This window comes from Triticum aestivum, chromosome 5D (genome assembly GCF_018294505.1).
Source record: "Triticum aestivum cultivar Chinese Spring chromosome 5D, IWGSC CS RefSeq v2.1, whole genome shotgun sequence".
Taxonomy (NCBI): domain Eukaryota; kingdom Viridiplantae; phylum Streptophyta; class Magnoliopsida; order Poales; family Poaceae; genus Triticum; species Triticum aestivum.
The window spans coordinates 260,271,065-260,283,468 of NC_057808.1; positions in this window are offsets into that span (position 1 = coordinate 260,271,065).

Below are 12,404 nucleotides of genomic sequence, written 5' to 3' on the forward strand. Positions count from 1 at the left end.
TAGCCTATGATTCTGATTGTTGTCATCCTACGGACTAAACCCTCCGGTTTATATAGACACCAGAGGGGGCTAGGGTTACACAGAGTCGGTTACAAGGGAGGAGATCTACATAACCGAATTGCCAAGCTTGCCTTCCACGCAAAGGAGAGTCCCATCCGGACATGGGACGAAGTCTTCAATCTTGTATCTTCATAGTCCAACAGTCCGGCCAAAGTATATAGTCCGGCAGTCCGAGGACCCCCTTATCCAGGACTCCCTTAGTAGCCCCTGAACCAGGCTTCAATGACGATGAGTCCAGCGCGCAGATCGTCTTCGGCATTGGAAGGCGGGTTCCTCCTCCGAATACTCCATAGAAGATTTTGAACACAAGGATCGTGTCCGACTCTGCAAAACAAATTCCACATACCACCGTAGAGAGTATAATATTCCACAAATCTAATCTGCTGACAACTTTTCATAACGTGACATCCTGTCGTGGTCCGGTCATTACGAACCGTTTTTCCCAGCCTGCCACTGCACGTGTTGCGAGGCGGTTTCCTTGGCACGTCTTGTCGAAGCAGAGACCGTGTCCCCTTATCACGGGATTCTCATCAATACGGGTGTGGGTAACCCAATCGTGCCTGCTGGTATGACTCATCGATTTTAGGCAAGTTCCAAACGGCCACGCGGAGGACGCTTGATATTCACCCTCTTTATAAAGGGGCCAAGGCCTGTCCTTTTCTTCTCGCGCTCGATCCTTCCCTTCCCCCACCTTGAATTCCAACACCCAAGGCTCAGGCTAAGCGCTTCGGACCTTCAATCATGTCCGGATCCAACCTTCAAGGCCGGTGGATGGCCTCCTCTGTCATGGAGGAGGACATCAAGAAGCTAAGAGAAGCCAGGTATCTGACCGCCGAAATCTTGCACAGGCTGCCTGCTCAAGGGCAGGTCATCCCCACTCCCGAACCCAACGAGAGTGTCGTATTTGTTTCCCACTTCCTCCGAGGGCTAGGCTTTAGTCTTGATCCCTTTGTTAGAGGGCTTATGTTCTATTACGGGCTTGATTTCCATGATCTAGCTCCGGATTCCATCCTTCACATCTCGTCGTTCATCGTCGTGTGTGAGGCCTTCCTCCGCATCACCCCACACTTCGGCTTATGGCTCAAGACCTTCAATGTGAAGCCGAAGATGATCGATGGGCGACACGCAGAATGCGGAGGCGCCATAATAAGCAAAGGCGCCGATTCTCCATGGCCAAAGGGTTCCTTCCCGGAGATGTCCAACTTATGGTAGTGCGAGTGGTTTTACATCACAGCTCCCCGAAGTACTAAGTGGGTAGCTGCCCCCGCCTTCCGTTCGGGCCCCCGCCACAACTGGCGTCATGGGTCAACAAGGGGCTAGACTGGGGGCCAGTCAATGACGTGCCGACATTGCAGAGTCGCATCCGAGATCTCCTTAAGAGAGATGTCAGCCTTGTCAAGGTAATGCAAGTCATGCTAGTTCGTCGGGTCCTGCCGTGCCAACGTCAACCTCTCCGTATGTGGGAGTTCAACCCGGAAGGACCGCGAACTATTCAGCAATTCTTCGGCGTGACGCTCGAAGAGATGTATGGATTGTTCTTCGGATCACGAATAAAGTGTCCGGACACCATCGAGGATGCGGGTCTGAACTGCAATTGTCCAGATACCCACGTAAGTAATTCTGCGGCCGAACATGCTGTCTTTTTATTTGTCACAACATCATTCTGAAAAAATCGCTCTTTGACCAGGACTGGATGTAGCGACCAGACCTCAAATAGTCTGTGCTGCTGTGCACCAGTGTCATCCCTGGATCAGTAATGCTGACACGCACAGTACAAATGGAGGATTTAAAACAGAGTAGCAATCACACACTTATTACATCGAATATCTCCAAAGAGAATAAGTATGATAAATATGGCTTAAGGCCATCTAAAACGATAACAGCGGAAGACTTGGAAGATAAGTGAGTCCATCAACTCCAGCGGCATCACTGAGTATAAGACCACGACCTAAGGCACCTTACTCGTCGTCTGAAAAGTCTGCAACATGAAACGTTGCAGCCCGAAAACGGGTCAGCACATAGAATATGCTGGCAATGTAACACATAGAGAATAATGAACAATAATAATGCTATACTACATGCATATATGGCTGGTGGAAAGCTCTATGGTTACAATTTTGCGAAAAGCCAATTTTATCCTACTTCAAAGGAATAAACTTTATTTAACTATCATGGTGGTTGTGAAACATTGAGATGGTTGACAGCATCTCAATCCCAATTAAATGTCATCAATAACCCAACAAAATTAGTTAGAAGTAACATGGTGATGAGATTCACATGATAATCCAAGTACTAGATACTCAAGTTGTCCATAACCGGGGACACGGCTAACCATGATTAGTTTGTACACTCTGCAGAGGTTTGTGCACTTTTCCCCACAAGACTCGATCTCCTCCGTTGGATTACTCGCACTACATGGTGTTTGAGTAACGGATGACCGAGACACAGTCTTTCAGAAGTGTTTACACCTTACGTATGGGTAGACAGTTACACCTACTTTCCCCTACATCTGCTAGTCTACCACTGTAAGAGTTCACACAACTTAGTCAACTATGCTAGAGCCCATAATAGCTTGCGGCTGCACACGGAAGTTTCTAGCATGAATAATCTCATGATCCCTTTGAACCTGGGTGGCGGTCTAAAAGAAAAACAGGCAATCCTGGAATACCCAGGTACCTCAATCCACCCAGATGTGAGTTTTAGTTGCCACCTTAAGTAAACCATTAATTAACAATCTCACATCTGTCATGGAAATCTCTCAAACCCAATCCACGTCTACGAGCATAGCATGGCAATATAATAGCAAACGTAGAAGTAACTCCCCAGGGTTTGATAATAAAACAGGTAATAGGTACTACCTCAACTACTTCCCAGTTCCCACAATTTAATTAGATCCTAATCATGCAATGTTTGAGGAAAAGATCTAATGCAATAAAAACTGGGTATGGAAGGTATGATCAAAGTGTTACTTGCCTTGCTGATGATCTGCAAAACCTAGCGATTCGAAGTAACAAGCGGCACACTCCGGGTACTCTATCGCAAACAAACAAGCATACAATCAGTACTCATCTAATGCACAGGTAAAACTCGAATGAAAGATCCAACCAGAAAGTTCAACTTAAGAACTCCGGTTTGCAAAAAGAATCAACTCGAAAGAAGCAACGAAAGTCAAACTGCGAAAGAAACAAGCGTTGTTTACTAATCTGGATCTAGGTCAAATTTTACGGTAGCAAAATCTTGTTTGAGTAGGTTAAACGGAAAGAGAATTTCGAGACAAAACTCTAGGCGCTTGAATCGCCTGATTCCGATAAACGAGCGAAAAGTTAAACAGAAACGAAGATTCGATTTGAATCGCCTGATTCCGATAAACGAGCGAAAAGTTAAACAGAAACGAAGATTCGATCAGAAATCGAATCTGAGAAAATAGCGGAAAAATCCGACGAAAAAGAAAAACGGACGAACGGTTAAAGAACGGACGTTCGTTAACAGAGAAAAACCGACGAACGCGTTCGTTAAAACGAACGGTTCGGTGAACGCTCGCAAAATAATAAAACCGAAAAAAAACCGATCTAGGTTTTTTTTAAACGAATGGTTTTTTTTATAAAAGAAAACTGGCAAAACGAGGCGAGGTCTACCTCGTCGGGACAGAGCTCCGGCGGGGCTCCCGTGCTCCGGTCGAGGGGCGGCGAGGGCGGCGGGGCTTGGGGGCTCGGGGGGGGTGCGAGGGGCGGCGAGGGGGCGGCGAACGGCGGCGGCTCGGGCTCGGCTCCGGCGGCGGCGAGCGAGGCGGGTGTGGGCGGCGGCGGGCGAGGTGAGAGAAGAGGGGGGTGCGGGGGTATATAAAGGGGGGTGCTCGGCTTGGAGGAGGGGGCAAGCTCCGACGGGGTTCTCCCGTGTCCAAGCCGGACACGGCGGCGGCGGCGTCCCGTGCGCGGAGAGGACGACGGGCGGGATGGGCCGGCGCTCGGCTGGGCCTCGGCCCGGTCGGGCGGCGCGCAATTTTTTTTTTAAACGTTCCGCGGAAAAATTCGTAGAAAAATAAATAAAAGTCCAAAAAATATAAAATAAATTTTTCCCGTCTAGTTAGAAAATCTAGAATAGGGTGAACATTTTTTTAACACAAAATAAATATTTTGTAAACATGCAATTTTTTTAATGCAATAAAACTGGCAAATAAAATCCGAATAAAATCCAATAGATGATTTTAACATTTTTCCTCCAGTATTTCAATTGTTTTGGAGAAGTCATATTTTCTCCTCTCATTTATTTTGTTTAAGTTTCGGAGAGAAAATAATTAAAACCAAAATCCTCGTCTTATTATTTGATGAAAATCAAATATGAAAATTTGAGAAAATCCCCAACTCTCTCCGAGGGTCCTTGAGTTGCTTAGGATTTATCGAGGATTTGTCAAAATGCAATAAAATATGATATGCAATGATGATCTATGTATAACATACCAAATTGAAAATTTGGGATGTTACACTGGATAAAAAAGGCGAAGATGATCAGGTGTTCGGCCCCCCTTCCCGAAGGCTCACCGGATCCTGTACTAGCCAGGATGCTTGAGCACGCACCTTATCAAGTGCCATCAGAGGAAGATAAAGGGAGGAATAAAGAAGCCGAAAGCGGGCCTCACGCATTACTCATCCAAATCGGGGGAATTAGTGTCTCCGCGAAGGAGGATAATTGGGGAGAAGAATCTAAAATTCCCTCTCCCCAAGAAAGGAAAAGGACCGCCTCTGAAGACTTGGAAACGAGGGTTTCCAAACGAGGGAAGAAACCTTCGCCAGGGGGCCCTGCCCCGGAGGGCATCCTTACCGCACAGTGCCCGCAAGGGGATCAGCCCTCCACCGAGTTGTAAGTGAACAAGAGTACTTTTGGTAAATATACCCTACTTCATCTCCGAGGACAATAACCGAGGCGTATGTCTTGCAGTTCGGATCGTAGCCCTTCTCGACAGAGTTCGTCTTCGGGGGATCTTCTTCCGGAGATGATGGAGAGCGAAACGCCTCCCCCTGTCTCCCCGCCTCATGAGGCGGACGACCCTGAGGTGTCGTCACGGAGGATTTCTCCTGATCTGCCAAGGCCAGAAGGTAACCCTTCGGCCACCCGAAGTCCGAAGTATTCGGCTCCTAAGGAGAGCAACAGAAAGAGTCCGGGACTGTCCGGTGCATGACCGGACGCACTGATGGGTCTTCTGGAGCAAGCGGCTATCTCAGAGGCACATCGTACTTTAATGGGTACGGTGGTTGAGAGGATTTCATCCGCCAAAAGTGGGTTGCATGAAGCTTTTATGAGCCTGCTAAGAGGCTTTGAGGTACGCAAAGTAATATATATATTTTGACGGTACCGCACACGCTAGGTGTGCCCTATACAGATAGTAGCCCCTGAGACTCTGGTTGCTGTCCAAAGGTGGCAAACAGAGGATCATAGTCCCAGGTAATGATCGTGCTGCTTTCATGTGCAGGCGGCTGAGGGTCCGGTGGCTAGCCGGACTGGTGAGTTTGCCGAACTGGGGCGGCAGCTTGATGCGGCAGATGCCGACATCGTGCTTGTAAACAAGCGGCTTGACGAGGCACAGGGTATGTATTTTCCGGTGGTCAACAGATATTAAGAGGAGCATGATGCTAGTATCTATAATATGCTGTGATTGCAGATGGAGCTGGCGCCGTGGAGACCCTTCGGGCAGAGCTTGCCCGAGCCAAGGAACAAGCCAGGAGAAGTGATGCGGCCACCCTAAAGGCGGCCGAAGAGTTAAGAGCCGAACAGGCTGCTCATCGCCAGAGCGAAGATAAAATAGCCAAGATGGCTGTTGAGCTGAAGGATGCCGCCGACCGGTATGAGCTTCTTGAAAAGGAAAGCCAAGCGAAAGCGGCGGACCTGAAGAAAGCCATGGTAGCAGCCAATGAAACCCGCTCTAAAATCAGAGCGGCGAAGGAGGAGCTTCGTCAAGCTGGAGATATCACGGCTGGGAAGCCCTTTTTGTTGCGGACGAAGTTCGGAGATCCGAAGTATGCCCCTCTGGATCAATTATGGAGTGGTGCAGATGCGTACTTGGACTTGGCAACGAGTAATGCTGATGCGACTGAGTTTTTCAAAGATCATGAAGTGGAAAGGTTGTCCTGGTCGCAGTTCAGTGCTCCCACGCGTCCGCTGCTGTTAAATGGACAAATGGCCGAGTGGGCTGAGCTCCATAGGTTGTCCGGACTTGCCATGAGGTCTGTCGTGGATCATCTTTGGCCGGAGGGACCAAGGCCGAATAGTTATTTTGGTTTAGTGCAACGATTCCTTGGTGATGTGCCGCATATCGACGTTGTAAAGAGGTCGGCGTGCATAGAGGGTGCGCGGATGGCTCTTGCCCGTGTTAAGACATACTGGGCAGAGATGGAGGCCACCGCTATTGCAACCCAGGATCCGGCCGTAGGCCAGGTCTCGGCCGAGCACTATTTTGAAGAAGTCTTAGAAGGTGCTCGTTTAATAGAGGCTCAATGCTCGAAGAGTATCATGTTCGAGTGACATATATCCAATTGTAGAAACAATGCTATTTGGATTATAAAGGTTGTGTTTATACTTTTCCCTGAAAGTATTATGATGCCTCATGTGCGGCCGTTTATGTAGTATATAACCTGAAAGTTTGCAGTCGTCGGCTTCAGCCCCCACGCATATAATGCGGGGGTGTTCAGAAAAGCGCGTATTCACACTTGATCCAACGTCTTGGTCCATTAAGGAGGTGATAGCACGGCCAACAAGGCAATCGGACTATATAGCTTTAACACTTTCACTTAGCCATAGGAGTTTGACGGTGGGGCTACTATATAGCCCCTGGTACTTCCGCGCTCATCCAAATACGGGGCGCATACATACATGATCGGGAAACCGGTCCTTCTTTAATGCGGAGGAATCGCGAAGATTCCGCTGAGTCATCGAGTGGTTGACCAGTCTCGCGCTTTATCATGACAGTTAGTTTTCGGCTTTCTCTACTGAGGTGCTCGTCCAGATGAACCAGGGCACAATCACAGTAGTTCTGCCGGTGCCACCTTAGCCGATAGAGCGGAACGTAAGGTAGCAAAACACGGGAGCCGGGCAAACCCAACTATTGACCAAAGACATGATTCGGAGCTGATGCATATAAGGCCAAACTCGCGACGCCGAACACTCCCTAAGGTATTCGGACTTTACAACATATACCGGGCTGAGTAACGCCCTTGATAATGAACCCTGAATTTCCAGGTACGTGCATTAGTCTGACGTGGTGAAATGCCAATAACGCCAGCATCCCTCTCGGTTGTGTTGAGTATCCGGAGGGTGTGCAGCAACAAGAGACAGTAAGAAAGGTTTACACGGGGTCTTAATCTAAAAAGAAACCTTTGAGCGGGGCCCTGCTGCACGTCTGCGCCTGTGTCTCCGTTGTGCTGTATCCTGGAAGGGTGTAGCACGATGATCATTTGTAAAAGAAAAAACCCGGGTGAAAGTCTTCGTGCGAAAAATTGATTATTCTTAATGAACCATTAAAATGCAATCTAAATAGGGTCAAGCCGAACTGTAGCCCTTTTTATATGCGGGAAGCCCCTAGCACCACCTATGGGGGTATATCCATCGACCCAGTCTCAGGTTTATCTGAGTTGTTACAGCTAGTGGTGCGCCGGACTTGTCTAGCCGTGTCCGCGGTCTTGACGACCGATCATTTATTCTGGTTGGAGAGGCCGTTCAGTGTTCGGCTGCTAGAGCCACCACACATTCTTCCGCACGTAAGAAACGCTCTGTGTTTCCGCTAACTATGATGATGCCACGTGGACCGGGCATCTTAAGCTTAATATAAGCGTAATGCGGTACTGCATTAAAACGAGCGAAGGCCGTTCTTCCGAGTAGTGCGTGATAGCCGCTTCGGAATGGAGCGATGTCGAAGGTTAATTCTTCGCTTCGAAAGTTGTCGGGAGAACCGAATACAACCTCTAGTACTAGAGAGCCCGTGCAGCGGGCCTCTGGGCCGGGTATTACTCCTTTAAAGGTAGTATTGCTTTGGCCGATTCTTGTCGGGTCTATCCCCATTTTGCGGACTGTGTCCTGATATATCAGATTAAGACTACTGCCGCCGTCCATAAGGACTCGGGTGAGATGGTATCCGTTAATTATTGGGTCTAGCACCAAGGCAGCCGATCCTCCGTGCCGGATACTAGTCGGGTGATCCCTACGATCAAAAGTGATCGGGCAGACCGACCAAGGGTTGAACTTGGGGGTGACGGGCTCCACGGCGCATATGTCTCGGAGTGCGCGTTTGCTCCTCCTCTTCGTTACGTGAATCATGTTCACTGTTTTGACCTTTGGTGGGAATTTTTTCTGTCCCCTAGTGTTTTGCTAGTGAGGCTCATCCTCGTCTTCACTTGGTGTCTCCCTCCCCTTGTGTTCGGCGTTTAGCTTGCCAGCCTGCTTGAAGACCCAGCATTCTCTGTTGGTGTGATTTGCAGGTTTGTCGGAGGTGCCATGAATCTGACATAATCTGTCTAGAATCTTGTTTAGGCTGGACGGTCCATCTCTGCTGCCTTTGAATGCCTTTTTCCGTTGACCGGGTTGAGAGCCCCTGAATCCGGCGTTTACCGCCGTGTTGTTTGGGCTGTCTTCATTTTTTTGACGCTTGCTTTTATTGCGTCGTGGTTTTCCATTGCCATCCCTGATTTCGGATGTGCCTGGGTCGCTGGTGCCTCTACGGGCCAGCCAACTATCTTCGCCCGCGCAAAAGCGGGTCATAAGGCTTGTTAGGGCTGCCATTGTCCTCGGTTTTTCCTGTCCGAGGTGTCTGGCGAGCCATTCGTCCCGAACACTGTGTTTGGAAGCCGCTAAGGCTTCGGCGTCCGGGCAGTCGACAATTTGATTCTTCTTAGTGAGGAATCTGTTCCAAAGCTTTCGGGCTGACTCTCCGGGCTATTGAATTATATGACTTAAATCGTCTGCATCTGGAGGTCGGACATAGGTCCCTTGAAAATTAAAAGCATCCTCAAGCTCTTCCCAACTTCCAATTGAGTTTTCGGGGAGGCTCTTCACCCAGTGCCGAGCTGGTCCTTTCAACTTGAGGGGCAAGTATTTGATGGCGTGGAGATCATCTCCACGAGCCATGTGGATATGAAGGATAAAGTCCTGAATCCAGACCCCAGGGTCTGTCATTCCGTCGTATGCCTCTATGTTCACGGGTTTGAATCCCTCTGGAAATTCGTGATCCAGCACCTCATCGGTGAAGCATAGGGGGTGCGCGGCACCCCTGTATTTGGATGTGTCATGGCATTCTGACGGGTGTAGTGTTCGGTTTTGATTCTGTGCTGGAGCGCGCTTCCTAGATCCGTAGATGGACCTGGTCATACCGGCTTTTTGGTGCAAGTCCTCACGTAAATCGTGTGCTGACTTATGTGCGACATCGTTAGCCGCCCTATCGCGGCCACGGGGTGGTCGATCCGGCTGATCGGCCATTTTATTTTTCGGCTGTATAGGCTCTAAAGCCTCGTCATCAAATTCAGGCAGCAGCTTGCGCTTTGGATAGCTCTTTGTGTGGCGACTGCCACCGTACTTTTCTTCAGTGTCGAGCACTTTGTTCCATCTACTGTTGAGTGTATTTTGCGCGGCCTTAAGCCTTTGCTTCTGCTTCTTCAGACTCCTCGCGGTGGCAATAAGCCTTCTACGGAGGTTCTCTTGCTCCAAGTGCCTTTCCGTGATGATGTGTGCATCGTCGTCCGGACTGTTCTCCTCTCCGGAGACAGGTTGATGAGCTTTACCCTCGGCGTCGCCGTGATCGGACAGCGGCTCCGTACTATGTTCGCCGTCCGCTGGCTCATCCTGCTCTATCGCTGGGTCCATGTGGTCGTCGTTTCCTTTGGAGTCGACCGGGGTATTATTCTTTCTTGCGCTGTTATCGCTGTTTTTGCCGAGGCGGGATTTGGAGCGGCGCCTACATCGTCGCTTTGGTTGCTTCTCGAGGGGATTATCCTTCGCTGCATCCTTCCGTTCCTCGTCATTGTTTTCTTTGGGTGTATCCACCATGTATATATCGTGTGATGAAGTGGTTGTCCAGCGCCCTGTGGGCGGTGGTTCCTGTTCCTCTCCTGCATCGTCGTCCATACCGTCGATGTCTTCGGAGTCGAAATCAAGCATGTCGGTTAAATCGTCGACAGTGGCTATTAAGTGGGTGGTGGGTGGGGAATGAATTTCTTCGTCGTCCGCTTCCCACTCGAGCCGGACATAGTTCGGCTGAGGGTCTCCTGACAAGGAGAGAGACCTTAATGAGTCTAGCACGTCGCCCAAGGGCGAGTGCTGGAAAATATCCGCGGAGGTAAACTCCATGATCGGTGCCCAATCAGATTCGATAGGCACGGACGCAAGCGGTTCGGAGCCCGTGGCCGGGGACGAATCCAAGGGTTCGGCAACACAGGTCTCGTAAGAGGTGAAGTCAGTATTCGGCTCTAACGCCGCTGAGTGTGCGACCTCCGTGGCGGGGTCCATCCACCCGTCCTCGGACGACACGATCTGCTCCGGATTGAGGACCGGAGTAGGCACAGGTGTGATCTCCCGAACATCGTCCGACAGCAGAGCCAAGTCGTGCTCGTCGTGCCTGTGCGGCGCACTTGACATGGGCTTGAATCCGTCGAAGATCAAGTCTCCGCGGATGTCGGTAGTATAGTTTATGCTTCCAAACCTGACCTGACGGCCAGGGGCGTGGCTCTCGATCTGCTCCAGATGGCCAAGTGAGTTGGCCCGCAGTGCGAAGCTGCCGAATACGAAGATCTGTCCGGGGAGAAAAACCTCACCCTGGATCGCATCGTTGTCGATGATCGAAGGAGCCATCAAGCCTTATGGTGACGGCACAGTGGAACTCTCAATGAAAGCACCAATGTCGGTGTCAAAACCGGCGGATCTCGGGTAGGGGGTCCCGAACTGTGCATCTAAGGCGGATGGTAACAGGAGGCGGGGGACACAATGTTTACCCAGGTTTGGACCCTCTCGATGGAGGTAATACCCTACTTCCTGCTTGATTGATCTTGATGATATGAGTATTACAAGAGTTGATCTACCACGAGATCGTAGAGGCTAACCCTAGAAGCTAGCCTATGATTCTGATTGTTGTCATCCTACGGACTAAACCCTCCGGTTTATATAGACACCGGAGGGGGCTAGGGTTACACAGAGTCGGTTACAAGGGAGGAGATCTACATATCCGAATTGCCAAGCTTGCCTTCCACGCAAAGGAGAGTCCCATCCGGACACGGGACGAAGTCTTCAATCTTGTATCTTCATAGTCCAATAGTCCGACCAAAGTATATAGTCTGGCAGTCCGACCCCCTTATCCAGGACTCCCTCACCCAGCTTGATAGGTGGGAACCCGATGAACGAGTTCACGCTCGAGGGTGGCCCGATCTTCACATCGTAGGATCGAATCGGGAGGGATAACTAGCTGCAAGCAGCCGGGATAACTAGCTTTGTACCTGCCAAGGTTGGATGCAACCCGTACGTTGGGGATGGCTGACCGAAGCTACAAGAACTTCAACCCGCTGTCTGAACAATCACAGAACCACAAACCTGGACTAATCCACACAAAACGACCAAAACCATAGAGCACAAATTAGGGGGAACTAGAGGCTCCTTCTCGCGAATCCGAATGAACTCACAAGAGCTGAGGTATCAAGGATCACTCCGATCTCTCTAGCAGTCTTGCTGCATAAACTTGTAGCTGAATGGTTTGACAAAAGGTTTCTAAGAGGATGGGGGAGATGGAGTTTTATAACAGGGACAACCCCCTTAGATAGGTGTGAAAATGGTTTCCAAAGTATGCAGGTTTGCATGGCTTCCTTGGGGGAATAAACAGACAACTTTGGGAGTTGCTGGAGAGCTCCTCGGAAATTCGCGAAGTCTTGATAGTCTGGACACCTTCTACGAGAATGACTAGAGCTTTTGACTCACAACTCCAAATGATGTGAGTTTTTTTTTGCATTAGAAAGATAATTTGATGCAGCTTCTGGTGATGTACCCCTATGGCCCCGTCTCTCCATCACATGGGTGTGGCACAATGAAACATCAGAGCTAAAAACTGACAGCATCAACTTCACTTGAAACTTGTTTTCTCCAAACTTGTTTTCTCCAAACTTGTTCCTCCAAACCGTTTGCTTCAAGAGCTCATAGGTTGTTGGATTTCTTCTATGTGATACCTAAATTCAACCAACAATAATGGGATGAAAGTATAGTTGTGTCATCAAGGTTACAAGGTAAACTTAAGTTAGCGTTCATCTATGTTTGCTTGATTCGTCTTAGTAATTCTTTCCAACTAAATTGTGCACTTTTCTAAAATGTCGTGTATGATGTACCCA